Source organism: Haemaphysalis longicornis, unplaced genomic scaffold, assembly GCF_048455015.1.
Source record: "Haemaphysalis longicornis isolate Haplotype H1 unplaced genomic scaffold, Haemaphysalis longicornis Haplotype H1 scaffold_2, whole genome shotgun sequence".
NCBI lineage: Eukaryota > Metazoa > Arthropoda > Arachnida > Ixodida > Ixodidae > Haemaphysalis > Haemaphysalis longicornis.
Genome location: NW_027526295.1, coordinates 163,860,264 through 163,885,200, shown reverse-complemented (window position 1 = coordinate 163,885,200; position 24,937 = coordinate 163,860,264). Strand labels below are relative to the sequence as shown.

Sequence of the window (24,937 nt, the reverse complement as noted above, 5' to 3'; positions counted from 1 at the left end):
GTAACAGTAAATGAAATGAAGTGGAATTTGAAGTTTCAGAATATTTCGGGAGTGCTAAATTCTGAGATGTCGAGGCACAAAGAACGGACAATGTCCTTGCTTCTATTTCTGTATTGCCACGTCTGTGTTCGTGATATATCGTTAGGTAGCTTATTGAACTCAAGTCTAGGCCGCGATGGACGTATAACCTACTAGTATGCGTGCATGCGCACGTAAAAGGAATGTACTAGACAATACCTTTGCAAAAATGTATGTGCAACCGCTCCCAGTGAGCACAAACGGCCTACCGCGCCTCTATACTGAACTTAACAATTGACGCGTGAGATGCGAAGGCGCAATACAAAGTGGGGGCAGTGTTACACAATAGCGGAATTCAATTGTCCGTTGTGAGACACCGATTTTCTTCGTTTGTCTGGGCATTCCTGTATTCGCAGCCCGACGTTGGTTTAAACTGTGCATGGAAGTTTAGTTTGGAGCTTTAAAAGAAAGTGGTCGCTTCTTACATTTCGTGCACTGAGCAATGTTCTTGTTTCGAAGAAAAAATGATATCGTGTGGCAAATTTGTCTCGAACGAGGCTGATTCGCGAAATAAACAAAATATGAGTCGTTTGCAACACGTGTTCTTGAGGAAGGCGATTTTATGAGTCACCAGATCGTGCGTTCTCACTGATTAATGCCTTAAAAACAGCATCCCCCCACCTCCAATGCACTTTTTATCCCGAGGCTGCGGCTGTGACTGGTTGAATTTGGTTTTGCTATGTGCTAATTCAGTTCTTCGGCTTCCGTAATTGCCGAAACTTGGTGACGTCACTAGCAGACGAGAAAATATCGCAGTTTTCCCCGTTATTTAGCGTTAGTGCGACGTTTAAAAGGACTTCTCAATGCGCGCCTAGGGATTTCGAGCTGCTGATAAGCTCAGAAAACAGTAACACAGACCTAGAACGAGGGTTGGTCGCGAGGTGGAGCTCTTAGGTAACCCGGACAAGGACAATTTTTTTACAACTGCTAGGGTTTGCACACTCCTTTCTATCGCTCGGCTGCGTTCAGAGGGGCGTTCACTCGTTTCCGGCGCTCTAAACTCGATACGCGCGAATTTTCCACAAGGCTCCCTAAGGAGAGTAAATAGAGCACATCGGATGGCACGAAGACCAAACTCTCCTGGTGATCCTGCCGAAGACGGCTTGGGCAACGACGCATCAATTCCCGGACTAGGGCTCCACTCCTAGAGCCACTAGATCAGGTCTATCCATTCCTACTTGCAAGCCCATTAAAATGTTTTATCCCTCTCCGTTCTGTGTGTGTATTTTTTTTTCGTGTGTGTGTTCGCGTACAGCGCGAGGTCATCGTTTTTTCCCGGCCCCAAACGTCCCGTAGTTCTCCGGCCGTCGACGAAGCAACGCGCGTGCAGGTTCATGCGTCGCGTCTGCGGCGACTCCAGCTGTTTTTTTCACGTCTCGCTCCGCAAAGAATGTCCCCGCTTGTTTTGTAGACAACTGCCAGCGCTCCTTTTCCCCTTGATCCTCCCCTTTCTCTTTTCTCCTTAATTCTTGTTCGTCTTATTTGGGCAGCTTTACGGCGAACACTTCTTTAAAAGCGTCCTCCGCGGCGTTATAGAACTGAACGGGAAGTCAGCGCGCCTGTTTCGAATCCTCTCTTTGGGAAGTAGGCTCGATTGATTTAAGTGGCGCGCGCGTAGCTTCATTTCGCCGCTGCCTAGTACGTCACGTACGCGCGTGGATTGCTCGGGGTGTTAGCATGACTTTGCCTGCGTGCGAAGCGTGCGCGCGCATGCGCAGTGTAAAACGAAGGAATGTTGTTGGGGGACTGGAAAACGGAGACCGATTGCACGGTGCGACACTCCTATTTGCGACGCTGTGGTAGATACGCATTTCCCCCCTTCAATGTTACCTGCACTCGTGGCCTCGTCTTTTATTTTCTAATCTAAAATGTCAATACTATTCAATTATTCGCCGTATTGTAATGGGCAGCTTGCTGTTATACTTAGGTGGTTCGGCATGCCATTGCCTTGTTCTTGTTACCTCTTGTTTCTCGGAGAAACAGTTATGTACTGTTTGCGAGCAGGTACGAATATAGGGAGATTTTATCAGCGAGTCCTTTCTGTGAATTGCGTCAGCGCATAGCCAGTGTCTTCGAGCGTCGCGTTCCATTCAGCGGCATTCCGTTCCGAAGTAGGTACGGCTAGGAACTTCCGGTGCTATCCGCGACGTTAATTAGACGCGTTGATATGCCGATCGCCGCCCCTACACCGACCGAAAGCATACTGAAGCACCCTTGTTTACGAAAAGAAAGCGTAGAAGTGAGCTAGCAGAACTCAGGCCGTTCGCTCCAGAACCGGGGATTCTACGTACCCGTAGGCTACTAGAACACGGGCGTTAGCAGTTGCTCGAAAGGATAGGACGAGTGCTCCAAGCGAACCGGTAAATGGCGCTTGGATGAACGAGCTGAACGAGAATTGCCTCATGAATGAGGGTGAAATGAATGATATTTTAGTATGGGAGTCGGTAATAGTAGAGCAGGGAACTGCCGCCGGGCGGTGACTGTGCTTGCTGCATAGAGGTGAGGGATTGTCGTTGTCCATTCCTCCACCGAAGCAACGCCATATGCTAATTGAGTGCTAGCTTGAAATAAGTTGTCAATCGCCAGTCAGTAAGAACAGTCATTAAAACGTTGCAACGCGATTCTGCCCCGCACGGGACGTGTTGCATGCCGTCCAAACCTGACCTAAAGCGAATGAAGAAATACTCAGGCCATGGTATGACGAATCGGAAAATAAGAAATATTGACTTTTGCTGAGTTGCAGCTGAGTTGCAACTTCGCTTGTAGGTTGCGCGACAGGGTAACGCGGCAGTATTTTTCGAAAATTTGGTGCACTTTTTTATTGGCTGGGAGTTTATCTGTTATTTTCGGCGAATACTCACATTTAAGCATTTTTTATGTAACTATTATGTAATGTGCACGGTGTGTTTTCATTGAACTCACGATCTTTCAAGTTCTTGGGTCACTGATCGGGAATCGTGTTTGAATACAAACGAGTTAAGCAGACAAAGTTAGGCTTAATAATATTTCTGGGACTGACTTTTCACAGTACGTGCTGGAATGAGGAACCGGCATTGGCCTTATAAGAAAGCGTGATGCTCGGGCGTACAAGTGGTACGATTTGAAACACGAAGACTGAATAAGCAAGTATCGTTAAGAATGTTCAAGTTGCGTTGAACTACAAGGGGCTATATGAGCGACCTGAGTAACGAGACATCATTTCGCTAATTTTCGCTAGCACGAACGTTGGTCGAACCGCTGGTTGTGGCAATGAGAGCGTAAAATTTATTTGCGCGAGTGAACATCAATGACGACGAAAGCGCTCTATAGCAGTAACGTCAGCAGACTCGTTCTATTTCTTCCGTGCTTCACGCATCACGGGGTGACGAATCAAACGCAGAACACAAGTCATTGTCTGCGTCCGTTGGCCTTAAATGCCAACGATTCTTTGTTATTATCAAAATTTCAAAGTTAAATTTGGTGTAAAGAAGTTCTTAGTGAATGATACGGTCGAAAGATTTATGACAGTAAGCACGGGAGCGCGTGTCGCTCAGTACATGCAGAGCGGTCTAGCGATGAGATGGCGAACTGTCGTAGTTCGTACATTTTGCGGATCCACCCCCTGACAACGGTTGATTGCGCTGTTGTCTGCTGCGGTAGCTACGTCATATGTATTGAAACGATTCCAGAGGATACGTGGGCAGATGAGGGGCTCTTTATCGTGCGCGAAACCCAGGGAACACGTTCAAACGTTTGCTTTTTCTCTGCCCGATTGGGTGATAAAAAATGCGTTATCCTCCCGTATTTATGTTTACAGATTCCGTGCAGATAGCCCAGCGATAAAGCGCTTTGAGGGATTGCGCCCGCTGAACGCACAAACTTCGTGAGCTCGCCAGCCTCTCAGCAGAGCGCTCTGCATTTTCCCGTGTTTACTGTCATAAAGCTTTTGACTGTACATATTTCCGATAACCACGCTAGGTGTTCTGACGTCGATCGTGTCGCTTTTTAAAGCTGATTGCAGCTCTCTGAGGGGGGGGGGGGGGGGGGGGGTACTGCAGGTGCTAGAACAGTTTATACATCAACAATGTTCCTCTTCGGGATCTTGAACTTTTTACGTTTCGTCTCCAGAGCGTAAATTTTTTCATGTTTCGTGTTTCTGCCCCGCCTAGGAATTTTTTTAAAAGGTTTGTAGATTGCCTCATTAAGCGATATGGCACGTCATTAATTATTTATTTAACCCACCGTTCGAGCACCAGGTTCTCATTTTTTTTTTGTGGACGCAAAATGGGGTATAGCAAACGTCATTAGTCACATTACAGGTTCAGGTTTAGTTTGTTGTTTCGCGTGTCAGTTTAGATTCGCCAATTGATGTTCATATTTCTCTTCGCGGAGATTGAAACTTTGAACGTTTGCGCTGCTGAGCACGAGGTCTCGGTTTCGATTCCCGGCCGCGGCCGCCGCTTTTCGGATGGAGGCGAAAAGCAAAAGCGCCCGTGTGTGCGAGATTTCGGCGCACGTTAAAGATCCCCAGGTGGTCAAAATTAATCCGTAGCCCTCCACTACGGCGCGCCTCGTCGCCTGCGTTGCACCGGCACGTTAAACCTTGCAATAAATCAATCAAAACTTTGAACGTTTCTCGTATTTCTCTGCGCACTCACCACGGCCCCCCGTTCTGAATAATGAGCAACTACGCTAAGCACAGTAACACGCACACGCACACGCACATACACACGCACGCACACACCAATGCCACACCAAAGCCAGGTATTCCACGATGAAAGCTTCGTGTTACGCCGATCCGCATTTTTTTTTTTACTGTGCGTGGGGCAGGCAATGCGTGTCTTTTAAGCTTTTCAGCGTGAGCACTTCGTATTTCATTGGAGATCAGAATCAGAGATCTTTTTAAGTTTATTGATGAATGAGGTGTAGGTGCCGCTGACATACAACTGGTGATGTGTTTCAGGCCATCCAATATTAGAAATATCTTTTTGAAACGTATTACGTTTTTTTGTTTTGTAAATTAAAGAAAACGTACATAGTCTCGTCGTTTATATAAAGGGAGATGTTGCAACCGACACAAGAACAGGAGAGCGTTCACTGAGGTCCGATGGTAGGGTGCCAGCTCACTGAACTTTCGTAACTCCGTTAGCAAGGAACGGTACCATTGATACAGCCGAGTGGCATTGACGTAGTTTCGTAGGACGACCTTACTAGCGCACGTGCACTGTGCGAATTCAGAGTACAGCTGGATCCCGTTGACGGAGCCCAGCATGCTTCCGCTCCAACCCATTTTTCCTTCTGCTCCTGCGGCGCCGAAAGAGCCACAGCTGGGCGGCGCGTTATCCGAACGCATGGTTTGTAGAGACGTCAGTTGAGGCTGGGTATCAACGGTGGCAGTGACACCAAGGCTACAGGAAGTGATTCCTGTTCTGGATGTAACCATATTTAAAACATTGTTTAACTGTAGGATGTTTGTGTAAGTTATGGACTCAAAAAAAAGTTTGTAAAAGCTGTGGCAGCAATACTGCACCGTATGGGGTTGAACGTCGCCTACACGCGATACTACTGCTACAAAATCAACCAGTCCACCTCGCCACTGTGCCCACAGTGTGATGTGCGTGAAGATCTGAAACACCTAATCTGTGACTGTGCGCGATTAGTACGCAAAGGGTGTCTCTCGCAGTGTCTCTGGGCCGGCCGCTGTCCGTCGGACTAGAATTGAGGGACGTATTAGGTCCCTGGAATTCTTCCAAACGTGCCTGTCGTGCTAAAAAAGCTTAATTAATTAATTAATTATACCTCAAAGTCACCGCTAAGGGCGTTACGTCAGGGGATAAACAAGTCACTGAAGGATGATTTGTGCGATGGCTTCTTTGAAATGAGTGATGCAGGAGTGGTGCATGGCGTCAGAAGGCAGATTATTCCAGTCCCTAGATGTTTCAAGAAAAAAATGAAGAATGGTGGGCGGCAGTATGCGCACAAGCGGGATAAACAGCTTTGGAATGGCTTAGACGACACGAAAGGCGATGAGTAGGAATGAAAGCCTGGTTTAGGTGTACGGAATGATAAAAACGATGAAAAAGGCGTAGTATGTGAATTTTGCGCCACGACGCTAGGTCAACAAGATTAGCTCGAGTTTTGAGTTCGGTTACGCTGGTTATATAGGAGTAATCTGAGTAAATAAATCTGGCTGCACGATTCTGGATTGATTCAAGTGTGTCAGGAAGAGTGATTTGATGGGGATCCCAAACGGAACATGCGTATTCCAGCTTTGGGCGGACAAGTGTTAGATAAGTAAGAAGTTTAACGGAAGGCGGAGCGAGACGCAAGTTCCTTCGAAGATAGCCAAGTACACCGTTAGCCTCATTGCTAATATTCATGACATGGGATGACCAGTTGAGATCTGAAGTTATGTTAATGCCAAGGTATTTACATGAATTAACTGGTGTAATTTCAGAATTAAAAATAGAGTATTTAGCGGGTGAGTAACCCGGGAGTCGGCGAATTGACAGGACACATGTTTTCTAAATATTAAGAGACATTAGCCATTTTTCGCACCATGACTGAACCAGAGATAGATCAGGTTGTAAGGTGGCGGAGTCGTTAGTACTGCGGATAGGACGGTAAATTACACAGTCGTCTGCGAAAAGGCGGATGTTAAAATATATGTTATTAGGAAGGTCATTAATGTAGACTAGGAAAAGCAGAGGGCCAAGAACAGTACCTTGAGGTACGCCTGAAGACACAGGGGAAGGAGAGGAACAATGACTATTAGCATAAACGTACTGTTGGTGGTTATATAGTTAAGAACTCACATGTCCAATTAAATACCAGGGTATTAACGTTAAGGCGAGAGAGCTTGAGAAATAGCCTTTGATGGGAAACTTTATCAAAAGCCTTCTCAAAATCAAGGAAAATGGCATCTACGGGTATGTTAACGTCAATGCTGGAACTATAGATAAGGTCGTTAGTGAAGAGAGCAAGTTGGGTGTCACATGATAAACCTTTTTGAAATTCATGTTGGTTAGGGTGAAAGAAATTGACCGAATTTAGAAATTTTACGACATGTGAATATACGACATGCCCCATTAATTTAGAGCATACACTAGAAATGGAAATGGGGCGATAATTACCCGGAGAAGACGCTGGATCTTTCTTTGGAACAGGAATTATCTTACCGAGTCTATCTAAAAACCACAAGCCTTGATCAAACTTAGTAAACAGTCAAAATAATGTGTGTTCCTCTTCATCATTATAATCATCATTGTCACCGCATTCATCTGGCGTAGCAAGCCTGGCGGCTTAGCTCGGCTGACATCGCCACACTCATCAAAGATTGTTCTCTCTCTCTCTCTCTCTGGACACAAATATGCTTTCACCAATATTTATATTGAAATATTCACCAAAAAGGGAATGCGGAACAAAATGTTAAAAGTTTAGTAGATAATTAATGAAAAACATGATTTTTATTTGGTGGCCTGTTTTTCTGACCAGATATGAGGGAGTGCCTGATATATGCGCCTACATGTCCTTTTTGTTTTCCTTCCTTTCAACTTTGCGCGCTTGTAGGCAGGGAACGGACGTCGGTTGCAAAGCTAGGTTGGTGTTCTACTTTTGATTCTCATAGTAGCTTCTAAGTGGGGGCTTAAAAACTCCCGAAACCCTGCCACAACTGACGTCTATGCAGAATCTATACGTCCAGTGGAACGCGCAGACCACCTCCGGTTCCTTTGGAGCCGTAGAAGAGACGTGTAACCGGGTTTGAACGGAAGCATGCGGGGCTTCACCGTCGGGACCCAGCAATGCTTGAACGTGCTTAGTGCTCGTTTTCGTACGGAGCTGCTATAATATAACTCGCCTGTATCAGCTGGGAACTTTCTGCAGTACCTCTCAGAAATGACGCCCACACGGGAGATGTTGTCCCCTTGGTGGGTGTTGTCGTCTCGTTGGTGTGGGTGTCTTCATTCATTTCATATCGGTGTGGGTGAGAGTGATGAAAGAGCCTGCCAACTTTTTTCCTTTCTTCTTTTTTCCTGCTTCCAGTCATCTGTCAACAAGAGACGCGAACGCATCCGGCACCCGGACGGGAACTTCTCAGACAGTTCGAACAGCTTCGCAAGGCAGGTGAGTTCGGACGCCGTCTTATTCTCTTCCTGTGTATACATTACGCATTTTGCGCGCCTTTTGTTTTGACGCCCGCCAGCCTGACTGGATGCACGTCCACTGACCCGGGAACGCTGCTTAATATTTTATTCTTGCGTGCCCTGGTGCTTCATTTTCCCCTTGAGATTCACTTCGTTTTTTTTTTCTCAACTTATTCAATTTACAGTATACTATTGCCTGCGGTCCTGGCTACGTGCGAATTTACGGAGTTTGGCCATCGTACTACTGCTTTCTGTCGCTGTCTGTTGTTAAAAGTTTCTTTTTTTTTAACTTATTCCTTTCGCGTCAAGCGACAGTTTTGTTTCTCAGCAGTTTCGTTTTTATACCTCTAATTATTTGGTGCTCACACCTCTGATGCCTGCGTGAAGGAACGTGAAGTGCCTTTTTTGAACTGTTGCGTGAAAAAATAGGTTCGCTTTTGCTAAAGGGATATACTGCTGAAACCAGATATGAGCTTCATTTCAGTCTCCGGCAACGTACGGCGTGCCAGTTCATTAGATGAAAAAATCTTATCCAATGACGTCAAGTCGAATCTCTCAAGTGGGTGCGCTGCCGGAGCGAGCGGAGGGAAGTGGGGGGGGGGGGGGGGGTATCATCGTATTCAGCCTTTTCTCCTCAAAATGTAATGTGTTATAGTTTTCGTGGAAGTGTCATCGTATGAAAGATTCACGTCCGCTTTCATAAAGTATGCGGTTTACGTAAATTTGTCTTTTGTACGGGCTGATTATGTATGACCTTTCACTTGGGAGGGAAGTTTTGAGCGTCGTTTCCTGAAGCCGCGAGCGACAAGGGCTGGAATTTTGACGGAACATATATGCCATTTTATATTCATTATATAAATGACATTTGTGCATGCCATTTTATGGGCTTATATGCCATTTTATAGCATATGCGGGATTTTATATATGCCATTTATAAAATGGCTTCTAAATGCCATTTTATAGGCTTGCCATTGCATGCCCACCCGTTTTCCTCTGTCCTGTACTGGAAGGACTGCTCCTCTCGTAACGAAATATTGAGCTTTGCTACTTTTCTACCACATTTCCGCTGCGCCGCTAATGCCCCGGTACGCCACTGGGCTTCCCTGTTTACCAGTTCTAGCCAGACCGAAGACTCCCCTCGGGCAGGAGAAAAAGTCCTTTTAGGAATGAGCGCGAAAATTGAGCGTCGTGCTGAGTTTAGGGCAGTCCGCTGGCAGTACGGAAGTGGTAATCGGTGAGGCCCACCGCAGCTTTTATGTGATAGCTTTCCGATTTTCGAACTTTAGCCGTTGACACTTTCGAGCTGGCCGGAAAGAATGGAAGATTTGTTGTCTCCGGATACCTTTTAGAGCACGCGGCCACGTGTGGTGCCAGTTATAAGGTCCGCTCTCCCGTTCAACTGAAAATTCCTTTACTGCAAGGAGAGATAAAAGAACGCGTACCAGAAGCAACACAACCCGGAGGTTGCGTACAGGATGTAGCTATCGCGAGGATTCACGACGATAATAATTAATGTTCTCGTTTTTTTTAAAATGGAGCCCGATTTGCGGTTATCGAACAAACTTTGCCGATACATTCAGTGTATAACTGAAGAGGAGGAGGACGAATAAACGTCCCTATGAAGCAGTTCGCCTTGGGGAAGGGTCCTTATTCCAGGACCCCTTGAGACCTCCCGGCTTCTTGAGCCCTCTTCACCAGCCAAAGCTGGTCGTCAGGGTCCGAGCTGGACAGTGCTCTCTCCCGATGCTCAAAGAAAGTGTGTAACAGCTGCATCTTACCGGTACTCACCTACGTGGCAGAAACTTGTAGGCTCACTGAGACGGTTCAACTTAAATTGAGCACGACTCAGCGAGCGATGGAACGGAAGATGATAGGTGCAACGTTAAGGGACAAGAAGAGAGCGGAGTGGGTCAGGGAACAAATGCGTGTTAAGGACTTATTCGTGGACATTAAGAAGAAGAAATGGGTGTGGGCAGGGCATGTAATGCGAAGGCATGATAACCGTTGGCCCTTAAGGGTAACAGAGAGAATCCCCAGAGAAGGCAAGCGTGGCAAGGGGCGGCAGAAAGTTGGCCAGATGAGATCAATACGTTTGCGGTCGCAGTTAGCACAGGACCGGGATAATTGGAGATATGTGGGAGAGGCTTTTGCCCTGCAGTGGGCGTAGACAGGCTGATGATGACACATTCAGTAGAGCTAACAGAATGCGAAGACGATAACGTGAACCTAGATTTCACAATTTTGATTCATTGAGGCGCAACAAAAGTGCAGTTCGAGCGTATGCTTGGGAAGACTGGAGGACATCGCTTCATTTTTATGAATGCGCCATTGTTTGCCGTCGGTGAGACGAACGCCCGAAGCTCGCTCGTTTCGCCGAGTGATATTCTCGTCGCGTTCGAGCGTTATATTGTTGCCGACTGCGCTTGGCGTTTGCGAGTCGGTACTCGTACTGTACGGGTTGGTGCCGGCAGGTGGGTGGGTCGAGCCGTTTGTTGGAAAAAAGAGCAGCGCCGAGAACGGGGGCAGAGGTAAAGGAGCGCACAACTGGAGCGCTGGCTGTCAACTGAGGAATTAACTGCGGCGACGACAATGTATATAGTTAAAGGCAACTATAAAGGGGAGGAAAGAATGCGAAAACGAGCAATAGGATAGGGCGTGGCGCGCGAGACAATGCGGCAATCGGGCAAAATGGCATGACTGCATTAGCATGTGTGCCCCGAAAGGGGTAGTGTTCGTTGTTCAAGACATAACGATCGGGCAAAATGGCATGACTGCATTAGCATGCGTGCCCCGAAAGGGGTAGTGTTCGTTGTTGAAGACGTTACAAAAAATGCGTAGGCGCGAATCAATTAACTATGAGTCATGATCGAACTAGCCCCCTCCCCCCACCCCCCTTGCAAAAAAAATCATACCTGTCTGCAGAGGGGTGTTTTTAAGAGGGCAACGCTCGGAATGCGACGGACAAATTCAAATGGCATCGTTGCAAGCAAGACAACACTCTGTATTGTTAAAGAAAGTGGCTAAATCCTGGCGTCGCTCCACAAGTGTGGCTGGGCATAGAGGAGTAGCATTGCTGAGGCCCCCTGGAGAAATTTTACGCGGGCTGAGATCGGACAGGGCATAAGTGGGATCAGTGTAGAGGGGAGGAATATTCCGGAACGATATCAGTTTTGTTCCGTGTAGGCAGAGGAAAAAAGAAAATTAAAGCCGTTCCACTCAACGTGAAAGCTGTCGGAAGTGCAGAGCAGTGATTCGTCATAATGGGCTGTAGCGCCGTTATCCGCATACTGCTACCACCCTATGCAATTCAAATTTCCCGCCTTCGCAGTGCTCGTGTGCCCCCTGCCTGAAACTGCGCCAGCGGGGAGCTGTTATTTTTGTGCTTGCTTTTCCTCCCGCACGTGCCGGCGTTGCCATGCCACTTTTTTTCGCCTACTATCGCAAAAACCAAGTCAACGAGCGTTCCGAACTGAATGAACGCGGGCACTGCGGGTTAATTACATATATTTTGCCTCAAATGTACGTGCAGTTTTATTTGCACTAAACAACGAGGAAATGTATGACAAGCGCCAGCGGTTCACGAGTATCGAGCGGTTATGACTATTTAAACCGCTTGGTTTTCGAAGCCTCTGCGGGAGGCCTTACGACGGGTACGCCGGGCAATACTTGGGTCCGTTATCTTGCTGCGCCGCCTGATTCCGGCAGTCGCTTCACATCGAGCGTTACTGCGAGCTACGACGGCAAGGCGAGCCCCTAAAGTGCTCTGCACTTAAAAGACTAGGGCACGCATGAGCCAAACCTCTCCGTGGCACGATTTGTAAATCGAGACTTCACGCCGGAGGTACGCCACGTTTTAAGGTAGACGTGTTTTGCCAGTTTATTGCGCGCAGTCTTCTGGGAAACCTCAGTGCGGAGCGAGGGCAAAAGTAAATTTGGAGTTTTTACAAGCTTAGAGTTGCGTGTCAGTCACCCGAGAGACTCGCGCAAAAATTCGCACCTAAATTCGTTGACGGCCTGACAAGTGATGCTTCTCACTCGAAAGAAATATTATTTTCACGCCCCTTTGGGTGATGCTCAAGGAATTCGAAGCGCAAATCGGCTCAACCGTGTAAACGTTATTAGCTGCAAGGGACGTTAATTTTTGACGGTTGAAACGCGTGGTCGTCGTGGTGTGACTGACGGGGGTAAGACTTCCAAGCGATCCTTTTTGCGCTTCCGGTCTTTTGGCTGGCACGTGAGGCGGAGGAGAAACACTTTATTTGCAAACTGGGTCTAGGGGAGAGGGGTGGCGGAAGATGCGATGTTCTCCGCGACCTGGGCGGCCCGGTTGGTTAGTGCCAACTGCACTTCCGGGTCGGCGCTCTCCAGGGCCTGCTGCCAGTGTAAGGGGGAAGGAAAAGGGGGAAATGGGTCGTGGGGACACTCGCAAAGGGAATGGTAGCGGGTATCCGGTTTGAGACATTGAGGGCAGAGAGGCGAAGGGTAGAGATCGGGGTTGATGCGGGGAAGGATAGTTCGGCAGGGGCTTGTGTGGGTTTGAAGTAGCCGCCAGTGGCGAGCGGTTTCGTGGGTGAGGGAAGGGTGTGGGGGAGGATATATCCTGCGGAGGAGGCGGAAGGGCTGGGTAATGTCCGGGTACGAGACTAGAGCGTCCCGGAAGCTGGGGGTGTGCCGTGGGCAGATCGAGCTGTACGGTGGGCCGCTTCATTGGCTTCTGTTCCCGGGTGGGCCGGGGTCCACAGCAGAGCCACGGGGTGGGATGGTGTTCTGAGGGAAAGGATTTTGAGGGCGATTGGGGAGAGTAGTCCTGCAGAGAAGTTGCGAATTGCCGATTGAGAGTCCGGAAGGACAACTCTGGGTGTGGAGACTGTACTAGGGCGAGGGCGATAGCCGCCTTCTCCGCAGCGGTTGCTGATGTTGTATGCATCGTGAGTGCGTCCAAGGGAGTGCTGTCGAGCGATGAAATTACGGTTGGGGCGAAAGCCGGCTTATCGTGGTAGCTAGCTGCGTCGACGTATAAATGATGCTGGGTGGGAGGGAATGTGGGCGGCAGATGTCTTGCCCTAGCCAGTCGGCGTGGTGGTGGGGGTGCATATTGTGCGGCAGTGGGCGTACATGCAAGAGTTGGCGTAGCGTAGTGGGAATAAGGGAGGCCATAGGTGAGGGGAAGGGCGAGGTCAGGCGGGCCGCTGCGAGAAGGGCGCGGCCGGTATGCGTGCGCGATAGCTTGGCTATCTGGGCTGTGTGGTGGGCTTCGATGATTTCATCGGCGGTGTTGTGAATGCCCAGGGCTAATAGACGGTTGGTGTGGGCGCTGGGAGGTATTAGGAGCGCAACTCGGGGTATGCGTCGTAGTAGGCAATCTAGTTTTGTTTTGTCGGAGGCTTTGAGTTTACAGTACGGGAAATAAAACGTAAAGCGAGAGAGTACGAAGGAATGAGGAAGTTGCAAGCGTTCAGGTTCGGAAATTCTGTGACGCCATGTGGTGATTCTTCTTAGGAGGTTGAGTGTTTGAAGTACGTGCGATCGGAGTTTAGTTAAGGTGGTGGCGTCGCCCCGGTTGGCCTGAATGGTGAGACCTAGCACGCGGAGGGAGGAGACATGAGGAACGATATGGTTGTCGACGTAAACTGTGATGGGGGTTCCGTGGGGGGGGGGCTGCTTGCAAGAGGGGTGCAAAAGGAGTAGCTCGGATTTGTGCGAGGAGCACTGGAGGCCTAACTGAGAACCAGTTGCTTGGACAATGTCTGCGCCTTGCTGGAGTGTGTGTTCGATTAGAGCATCGCTACCTGATTTGACCCATAACGTAATATATCGTCTGCATAGATAGAGGTGTGGAGATTTGTGATGGAGGACAAGGCGGTGGCCATGGGGATCTTAGCCAGAGTGAAAAGGAGATGAGATATTACCGAACCCTGAGGTGTTCCTATTGCGTGGAAGGGGAAGTTCGAGGTTCGGAAGGGTCCGAATCAGAGAGTGGCCTTGTGGTCACGAAGAAAGGGGGAAGATGTAAGAGTAGGTACGCGCACCAAGTCCAGGCGAGTTTACAGAGTTAAGAATGGCTACGTGAGAGACGTTGTCGAATGCTTTGTGGAGATCAAGGGCCAGGATGGTCGAGGTGTCCGCCTTGGAAGGGTTTGCTATAATGTGATGATATAGACGGAGGTGCGTATCTTGTACGAAACCAAGATCGGGAGAGTGGGACTGCCGTGTCGCCGATAGGGTTTTTTTCTCCCGAAGCTTGTTCTACTTACTCATTTACCGTGCACGAAGCCCCTAAGGAAAATGGCTCCTTTTCTGGGGAGCACACCGCAAAACTGCCTCTACCCGTCTTTTTACTATATGCTGCTTTTTAATTTAATGTTTGTATGCCTTTAGGCATCTAGCCACTGTTCGACGAAGGGGCCAGCCATATTAGACTTTCTTTTTTCAAGAACTTGGTCGCCTATTCCGCCTGAAGTTGTACAATGCATTATCTACCACGAAGCACCGATTGGACATGAGCGATTGCACTGCCCTCGCTCTCGGTTTATGACTAAACGTCGTCGACCAGTGTCGTCAGCGGGCCGTCGTCACGCCTGGATGCCGTCTCGTAACCGGCGGCATCCGAGCGGGACGGTCGCGCGAGGTGCATGTCGCCGCTCGAGCAAAATGGGTCCCCGTGTAACGAGCACCCTTCGCGCGTGCGGTCTGTGTCGTGGTGTCTGTATTCTGTACGTGCGCTAGCGACGTCCCCTTTTCGCCACGCCATTCTCTCCCGGTTCTGAGCTGGTGGGTGCATCAACGGTGTTTGATTTCTTGGCTGTGTTTTAACCTTCTGCACCAGCGGAAGCGTAATGCGGTGGCATTCAAGTGTCTAAGAGGCGGCTCGCGATACGTATATATATATATATATATATTATAATTGGGTTTATTAGCAGACGGCTAGAGCGTGGTAACGGGGGCTGGTTGTACCAGAGGCCAAGCTAGCTCGGGAGTCCACGCGCAGGTCTCCCAGCAAGATCGTTCTCGATGGGGCTGCTCCGATGACTGAGCCTTGCACATAGACCCAGTTGGGGGATTGACGCCACCTGACAGTCAGCCTCGGTCTCAGTTGAGCACACACCCCTTTGGCTACACTGGCGCGCCTGCTAACGGCCACTATCTCTGTTACAATTACCCCCCGGGAAAAAAAAGGAGCCATCCTTGGCGACTCAAGGCGAGGTGAGGACGAGCGGGTCGTAATACGGCTTAAGGCGCTGAATGGGAACAGTCTCGCGGCCACGGCGACGACGATCTGTAGGAAGAGTGACCGGCTCAACGACGTAATTCACGGGTGAAGCTCGCTCGACGACTCGGAAGGGTCCCTCGTATTTAGCTTGTAGTTTGCTCGAAAGGCTTGGGGTATTTAACGGTGTCCAAAGCCAAACTAGTGAACCAGCAGCGTATGTAGGAGCGCCACTGGAAGTGTCGTGGCGAGCCTTCTGACGACCTTGGCCTGCGGTTGTGAATGATCTCGCCAGTTGGCGGCACTCTTCTGCTTGCTTGGCGATTTCCGAGACGGGTGCAGACTCAGACGCATCCGGGTGGTATGGAAGGATAGTGTCCAATGTACACGATGGCTCACGTCCGTATAATAAAAAGAACTGCGAGAAGCCCGTAGTTGTCTGCGTCGCCGTATTCTAGGCGTAAGTGACGAAAGGCAGAACTAAATCCCAGTTGGAATGGTCGGGAGAAACGTAAATCGAAATCATGTCGCCTAATGTACGGTTGAAGCGCTCAGTCAGTCCGTTAGTTTGCGGGTGATAGGAGGAGCTCTTTCTATGAACGACTCGGCATTCGGTCAGCAGGGCCTCCACAACGTCTGACAAGAAGACGCGTCCCCTGTCACTCAACAATTCTCTCGGCGCTCCATGGCGAAGTATAAAACGTTGAAGGAGGAACGATGCAACGTCGCTGGCGGTAACAGCGTGTAGTGCGGCTGTTTCTGCATACCTCGTGAGGTGGTCAACCGCGACGATAATCCATCGGTTGCCTGCAGTCGTGGTGGGGAGCGGACCATATATGTCGATGCCGACATGGTCGAAAGGGCGAGCCGGACATGGTAGCGGCTGCAGCGGGCCGGTTTGGTGCTGAGGGGGAGACTTGCGACGCTGGCAATCTGTACACGAGCGAACGTACTTGGTTACAAACGTGTACATTCCACGCCAGTAATAGCGCAAACGCAAGCGCTGGTACGTTTTGAGCACCCCAGCGTGCGCGCACGTTGCGTCAGCGTGGTAGTGGGAGCAGAAATCAGAGCGCAGATGGCCAGGGACGACGAGTAACCACTTCCGGCCCTCAGATGAATAGTTGCGGCGGTAAAGAAGGTCGTCCCGAAGGGCACAGTGCGAAGCCTGGCGGCGCAGCGTCCGAGAGGCGGCAACTGTTGACGGACTCGACAAATATTGACGGACAGAGGCGATCCACGGATCTTTACGCTGTTCCGCAGCCATGTCAACGGAGTCTAGAGACGCCACGGTACCATCTGGCATAGATGAACTGTGATCGTCCGACACCACGGGTGATCTGGACAGGGCATCAGCATCCGTGTGTCTGCGTCCGGACCGGTATACGACGCGAATGTCGTGCTCCTGCAGGCGAAGAGCCCAACGACCGAGTCTGCCAGAAGGGTCTTTGAGTGAAGACAGCCAGCAGAGGGCGTGGTGGTCCGTAACGACGTTGAATGGACGACCATAGAGGTAAGGGCGAAACTTGTTGATTGCCCAAACGATCGCCAAACATTCTTTCTCTGTTACGGAATAATTCCGTTCCGCCTTCGTCAGAGTGCGGCTGGCATATGCGACGACGTATTGATGGAAGCCAGCTTTCCGCTGGTCGAGCACGGCGCCAAGACCGACACCACTCGCGTCAGTGTGCACTTCAGTAGGTGCAAGCGGGTCAAAATGGCGCAGTATTGGGGGCGTCGTAAGCAGGCGCCGCATGGTCACAAATGAGTTGTCACAAGCAGGCGACCACTGGAGACGTTCGTTGTGTCCGCTGAGGAGCTGCGTTAAAGGGGCGATGATGGTGGCAAAGTTTCGGATGAATCGGCGAAAATAGGAGCATACGCCGATAAAGCTTCGGAGGTCTTTCAGAGTGGCTGGTTTGGGAAACTCTGCCACGGCACGAAGCTTGCCCGGATCTGGAAGGATGCCCTCTTTGGACACAACATGGCCCAAAATTGTTAGCTTTCGAGCAGCAAAGCGGCACTTCTTCAGATTCAGTTGCAAGCCGGCTTACGTGAGGCAGGTCAACACTTGCTTAAGGCGCTCAAGGTGCGTGTCAAAATCCGATGAAAACACAACAATGTCATCCAAATAACAAAGACAGGTTTTCCACTTAAGGCCCCGTAAAACGTTGTCCATCATTCGTTCGAAAGTGGCTGGCGCATTACAAAGCCCGAACGGCATCACGTTAAATTTGTAAAGACCGTCAGGTGTAACGAACGTTGTTTTGGAGCGGTCGGTATCAGCCATGGGCACTTGCCAGTAACCCGACCGTAGGTCCAAGGAGGAGAAAAACTCGGCACCCTGGAGGCAGTCAAGAGCGTCGTCGATACGGGGCAGCGGATAAACGTCCTTGCGCGTAATCTTATTGAGGCGGCGATAATCCACGCAGAACCGGATCGACCCATCCTTTTTTGTGACCAGAACAACAGGAGAGGCCCACGGGCTGGTAGAGGGTCGGATGACATTACGGGTAAGCATATCGGACACTTGCTCGTCGATCACGCGGCGCTCCGTAGGTGACACGCGATATGGTCTCTGCCGCAGTGGGGCGTGGGAGCCGGAGTCTATTTCATGTGAAACTGCCGACGTGCGTCCCAGGGTGGTTTGTACGCAATCAAAGGAGTCGCGAAAACACTGAAGGAGGGCGATGAGCTTGTCGCGTTGTTCAAGGCTAAGGCCCTTGTCGACGGACTGCAGGAACGCATCCGAGCTTGACGCACCCACAGGACTAAGTGTGCCTACAGTGAGCAGCGATGGTTCGTCGGGCACAGCGTTCACGTGAGAAGGGTCAACGGCTTCCACACACCCTATACATTCCCCATGGAACAAGGTAGTCGGGCAGGAAGATGGGTTACAGATGACGATGAAGCTGCAACCAGACTGGACGTCGATGACAGCAGATGGTAAAGGCAGACATTTGCGCGAGAGGAAGGAACTGGACGGCGTAAAAACCACAGTCGTGTCGTCCACATTGCACAAAACGGGCACTATGAGGGAAGATCTCGGGGGAATGTCCGTATCTTCGGAAACAGTTAACTTGGTCGACAGCTCGTTCGACGGCGGCTCGTAGAACGGTAGAAGTTCAACTTGCAATCGGGCGCAATGATGTCGGGATAGGAAGTCCCAGCCGAGGATTATGTCGTGGGAACATGATGGGAGAACAATGAATTCGATGACGTAGGTGACGTCTTGGATGAGAACCCGAGCGGTACACATGGCCAACGGTTTAATCTCTTGCGCGCTCGCAGTCCGAAGGGTAAGGTCAGAGAGAGGCGTCGTAACTTTACGTAATGAGCGGCGTAGACGTTCATTCAACACAGACACAGCGGCACCAGTGTCAATAAGTGCGAGGGCGGCGACACCTTCAACAGTCACGTCTATAACATTGGCGGGTGAGAGAGGAGGGCTTCGGAATTTCGACGGGGCTGCAGTTCTTGCCTCGGGAACTGCAGCCGTTAGTTTCCCTCAGCGGTCGGATTCTGGCGGGGACGCATGGGAGACGGTGAACGGCGACGCGGGGAAAAGGAGCGACGGCTGGAAAAGGGCGGACGGTCGGCAGGGGACGAATTCGGTGCCTGACCCAAGTCTCCATGGGTGTAGTACGGTTGCGGTCCATAAGGAGACACTCGATGGACGTCGCTAGCAGGCGGTGGCCGCCGACGGCACATCCGAGCGACGTGTCCGGGCATGCAGCACGCGTAACAGATAGGGCGGTTGTCAGATGTGCGCCAGGGGTTCAGCGGTTCAGGTGGTAGCCGAGGATAAGGCGTCGCGCGCGGGTCTCTCACATACTGGTACGCTTGGAAAGCACCGGGCTGCAGTTGCCGGACCACTGAGGCGTAACTGAAGGGGAGCCCTCCAGGAATGGCGGGGGGCACCGCCATCGTCACTGGTGGTGCGATGGGCGCTGCTACCGGTTGTTCGAGGGGCACTGTCACTTGCGGTTCGAACGGGGGCGCCACGGGTGGCGCGACGGTCGCTACCACGGGGGCCGGCACAAGTGTAGGTTGGCGAACTGGAGGAAGCGCCTCGGCGACTTGCTCCCGGATTACGCGGCGTACAGTCGAAGGCAGTGAAGGCGAAGGCAGACGCTCATGAACACTGGGAAGCAGAGCCAGCTGTCGAGCAATTTCTGCGCGCACGAACTCCTCGATGTGCGGCAGAAGAGAAGAAAGGTCATGCGGCATGGTGAGAGAGGAAAGGCATCCCCGTGAGCACTCTTCATGGGGCGATGTGCGCTGGCGAGTAACGACGCGCTGCTTGCGCAGTTCATCGTAGCTCGATTCCTCAGGAGACGGGAGGGAGCACTCGCTTGCTTCGTAGTTCCAGGCCGGGGACCGTGCAAAGACTACGACCTCCACCAAAATATAATGGGGTTTATTAGCAGACGGCTAGAGCGTGGTAACGGGGGCTGGTTGTACCAGAGGCCAAGCTAGCTCGGGAGTCCACGCGCAGGTCTCTCAGCAAGATCGTTCTCGATGGGGCTGCTCCGATGACTGAGCCTTGCACATAGACCCAGTTGGGGGATTGACGCCACCTGACAGTCAGCCTCGGTCTCAGTTGAGCACACACCCCTTTGGCTACACTGGCGCGCCTGCTAACGGCCACTATCTCTGTTACAATATATATATATATATATATATATATATATATATATATATATATATATATATATATATATATATATATATATATATATATATATATATATATATATGGTTGAAAAGGTGGTCGAAAAAGCGTTTTTGTATTTTTCAACCGGTGTCCAGGAATATCTTCTTTATATTACATATATGTAGTCTGGAAGCAATAACACTCGCAAAGAGCGCGATAAAATAAGGTAAATAAAGACAGAGACACACAAGAAAAACAATAAAAAATAAGTTTACTGACGTTTCAGGGAGATGACTTCCTTTCATCTTTATGTATGTATGTATGTATGTATGTATGTATGTATGTATGTGTATGCATGCGTGCATTATGTATGTATGTATGCGTGTGTGTATGTATGTATGTATGTATGTATGTATGTATGTATGTAGAGAGGACAAGGTTTACTGGAGAGGTCGACGTCCAGGGCGACGGTTTATTCGGAAGCTCGAGCAAGGAACCCGCGCGCACACCCCATGATGATGAGTATTGTGGTCTCTCTACCTCGCAATATCCATGACGCTAGCTTTGCACAAGGCAAGCACTCATGCACACCGCGAGGAACCACCGTGGGTTCGAGCTAATGGAGCACGCTCACGATACTGAAACGCCGTCTCGCCAACTTAACACCGCCTCTGTTGGGCAGGTGGAGAAGGGGGCGACAAAGGAATATGCCCAGGGTACGGAGGGAAGACGTTTATTTTATACTAACATTCTAGTCACATATTTTACAGTACCAATTACACAATTTACAGTACAGGTACGTACTTCCCGTTAGGTGAAAGGGGCGATGGGGCGCCACGCGCAAGTGCGCACGTTTCGTCGGCGCAGAGCCAGTGGGCTCTTCTGTCAGGGCAAATTCCGGGGTGCGCGTTGTGCGCGCGCGCATTGCCGTGCTGGCCGGATCGGCTCGCAGCAGCGAGGGAGACGGGGCCCATTCGCTCACAGGCGCGTACCGCACGGCGTGTTCGTCGAGTGGTAGGTACGGCCTTACTATATGCAAGCGTAGGGACAACAGGAGCAGCCTTGGGCACTGGCCGCAGCCGGAAGGGCTGGTGGGCTTTCGCCGGCGCAACAGAGTTGCCGCCGGCTGGTAAAGAAAGCGTCACATACCTTCGGCCAATGCCTTCGGCGTCCTCGAAGCGTCTCCCCGAACGGACCCCCGCGCAGGGCGCGCGTTCGCGTCTCGGCGAGAGTTGGGTTCGGGCCTCGTTCAAACGGACCAATGAGGTGAGGTTAGCTCCGCTACCAGGGCGGAGCGCCCGCTGCGTGACAGTGTTTTATCGCCGCAACGGTCTCTGCAGGCTTCACCTCACGCAAGAGTTTGAGAGACGGCTCGGCTCTACACAGAGGCGCCAAGACGAGCCGGAATTTCGGAGGAGAGAGGGGAAAAGCGCCGCGTGATGGCACAAACCCAGTGATCGCGCAATGGCCTGGGCGTCAGGATCCCCACAGTATCTACAGGGGATGAGGACGAAGTGCTGGGGCGTCAGCTAGGGATGATGATAATGTACAGATGAACAGGGAGCATTTGAGGAGTCTAGAGTCCTCCCACCAAGAATGGCTCCGCTAATCTTCACTGCTGGAATGGCCAGGGGGGGGGGGGGACTCATGAAGCTGTGGACTCACGGCCCACCGTCACCGTTCGGACCAGCCTTCAGCAGAGCATGGAGCTGGAGCTCGAGCAGAGGAGGGCCATTCGGGAGTGCCTCGGTCTCCCACAATCGTCGCCAACCGCCGTCACCTGCACAGTCATCCATCTGGCCCATCCAGATGCAGGCCCCCTGAAGTCAGGACTCCTGCAAATAGAGCGACTCCACAAGGCTCCAGATAGTGCCGCACTCCTTCTACGGCTCCGGTGCCGGCCCAACTCGAGCATGGGTCAGCTTATCTCCCTGTTCGAGGGACACATTAACCCCCCTCACCGGCCCCGCCTTCAGCCCCGCCGCCTGGCAGGAGCGCCACCATCCAGGTGTGCACCTCAATGCCAGTCGTGTGCTTAAAGCGCCACACCCCAGCGGTGGCGCTTCGCCACGAAGGATTAAGAGGCCGCCTGAAAATACACACAGGCTCCGTCCTCTTAGCGACCGGTAGCGCCGCGGCTGCCTGCACAGCCCCGGAACACTTTTCCCGCATCGTCAGCCACTGCCTAGCTGGCTGGACCCCACCTGGCTGCAGATCTGCTCCCGGAGCGAGACCACCAGGACACAGCTGCTGTCATCCTGACGGACTCGAGGCCAGCCCTACACCAGGTGCTGGAAGCCGACATGCCGATGAGCCGCAGTGGCCACGCCGAGCGCCCCCTGGTGCCCAAGCTGCACGCAGCCACCTCCCGCGGCTGTGAGAGCACACTTCACTGGCTGCGCTCCCACTGCGACATCGGGGGCAACGCGGAGGCAGACACCCTGGCCAAGGGAGCCCACCATCCTCCCACTGCGATGTGCACAGCCATCAGCGCTCTCGATGGGGCACGGACTGTGCTCAACCCCACCATTCTACGCGACCACCCAGACGGCCGAGGTGCCTGCGGGAATCCGGCGCAGCCACTGCCACACTGCATGGAGCGCCGAGAACGGGCCCCCCTCCTGAGGCTCAAACACCGCCGCCGGGCTCCACCATCAGGGACGCGCAGACTCCCCCGCCTGCAGCAACTGCTCGGAGCCGGAAACAATCGACCATGTCCTCCGCCTCTGCCGTCGCAACGAGGTACCTCGTGAAAGCGGCATACCGACGCCTGGGGCTGCCAACCACAAGCCTCAAGGCGCTGCTTTTCTCAAGGCGCCCTGACCTGACGAGAGTGCGGGCCTTCCGGGGCCTACTGCACTGTCTCGAGGCCACGGGGCTGAACGAACGCCTCTAGGGGCGCTCAACTACTTTTTAACTACTTTTAGGCGCGAAGCCCCGTAGAGGCTGTGGCTGTTGGCGTCGCCAGTCGTCGTCGTCGTCGTCGTCGTCGTAATCGTCATCGTCGTAATCATCGTCTGATGTAGTCGCGGTACTAAAACACCGGGACACTCGTTTACGCCTCCCGCTAGAGAGCTTCGTGCTTCAAAGACGAGAGACATTTACAGCAAAGCTGTATACCTCTACCCCCCAACGGTTTCATCTCGGTTGGCAAAAACACCGAGGCGCCAAGAATACACGTGTTCACTGCATGCTTTGCCCCTCCCCATGTTTCACGTAAGCGGAGATGGCCCAGGATTTTTTATTTCTCTTTCCCCCTTTTCAACTACTGTTAATTATTTTCCTTCCTTTCTCTCACAACCACCGTCCTCCCACTTTTACCCCCCTCCCTCCCCCACCAAGTTGAATGCAGGTGTGCCCTTATATGGGCACAATAGTATCCTTGATTGAACTTTCCGTTTCTTATTTTCGACTAAAATGACTTACTACCTACTACTACAGTAACTTTTACTGACCTGCCTCCTTCGCCCCCCCTCCCCCCCTCCCTTGTGGCGAAAGGCGTGTGTCCGAGCATTGTAGATGTCATTTGGAGAGTACGACTGCGCAGTACCTGGGACTTTCGCTCTAGCGCGGCATGAATACTGAGCACGCTGTGACATGGGAAAACGAAACACATAACGGCACCGCGCCGTGGATGCTCTGGCCCGCGTACTCTCAGTCACCGCTCGAAGGATGCTGCTGGCTACTAGGAGACCTGAGCAGTTTTTCGTTCCAGCATATCCCCTATACGGACTTGGCGCGTTTCTTAGAATTTTTTCCCGCTGTTCATAGGACGTGATCTTCCCGCTCTTTACAAAAAAACCTGTGGCCTTTCGTTTTATGGGAGCAGTGTCGCTAATACGCCTCTCCGGAGTCGAGTAGAGGACGCGAGTCACGACTTTTCACCTGTGACACACCCGTAGGCGTATACGCGCAGACACACGCCTCCAGTTCTTTACGCGTTGCACCCGTTTCTGGCAACATCAAAATGCTTCGTTTTACAGACGACCGATTAGAGACGTGCACTCATTGCCACACTGACAGAATGCTTCCTTTTCAACGGCTTGTCTGGTTATAGTCGAAAATATTAATCGCCTAAAAGGTGTCAGTTCCTATTTCCGGGTTTCACACGACACCGAGGAGCCTAGTTCAGTCTGCTCTCGAGTAACTTTTTCTAAAAGGAGAAGAGCCGTATCCTGAGTCCTCACCGTAAAAAGGATGACTGCACTGGTAGTCACGTGCTATGTCTAACACCGTCACTAACTTTCTTCCGGACTTTCTTTTTCACCTACGATATTCGCGGCAAAAAAAAAAAAAATGTGGTTGATTCCTCTGTCATAGGAATTGGTAAAACACGAAAGTGAAATGTGCAGCAAAATCTGCAGCTGAGCATGATTTGCGGGTGGGCGGCTGTCATGTGAGTGTGCTTGGCGAGCGACGTCCTGCTGGCGGGTTCTTCGGCAAAGGTGTACTGGCGTCATTTCCGTCACGGAAATGACGCCAGTGAAATTTTGGTGTATTCCGACATAAAACACTGTGGTGTTAAAATATAAAACCTGAAAACGAACAACCCTAGGTATAACGTACTCTTTAGTTCTAAAGGTTTCTTCCCGTAAGAAGACCCCGTGTGCAGGAATGCACCCTTTACAAGCCACTTGCTTCGTTGTACTGGTGTCATTTCCGTGGCGGATATGACGTCACTGAAATGTTTGTGTATTCGGGAATAATAACACCTTCATGTTAAAAAGGGAATACTTTCGTAGTGCGCCGCTGCTCAAAGTGTGCCCAAATTTTCGGCTATTACACACCGTGTTTGGAAGCGGCAAGCCGTCTCTCTCTCCTGCGTCTTTCGTGGCGGACGTGCCCACTGTCTCGTCACCGCCGCGACTCGGC

General features: G+C 51.2%; 1 long non-coding RNA gene across 1 annotated transcript in view; it reads left to right on the top strand.

The window, feature by feature from the left end:
* The window catches only part of LOC144168402 (uncharacterized), a 116,002-nt gene that overhangs the window by 21,191 nt on the left and 69,874 nt on the right, over window positions 1-24,937 (top strand). Inside the window, exon 2 of the long non-coding RNA XR_013322178.1 lies at window positions 8,101-8,181. This is a non-coding gene — a long non-coding RNA (uncharacterized LOC144168402). The remainder of the gene's footprint in view (window positions 1-8,100; window positions 8,182-24,937) is intronic.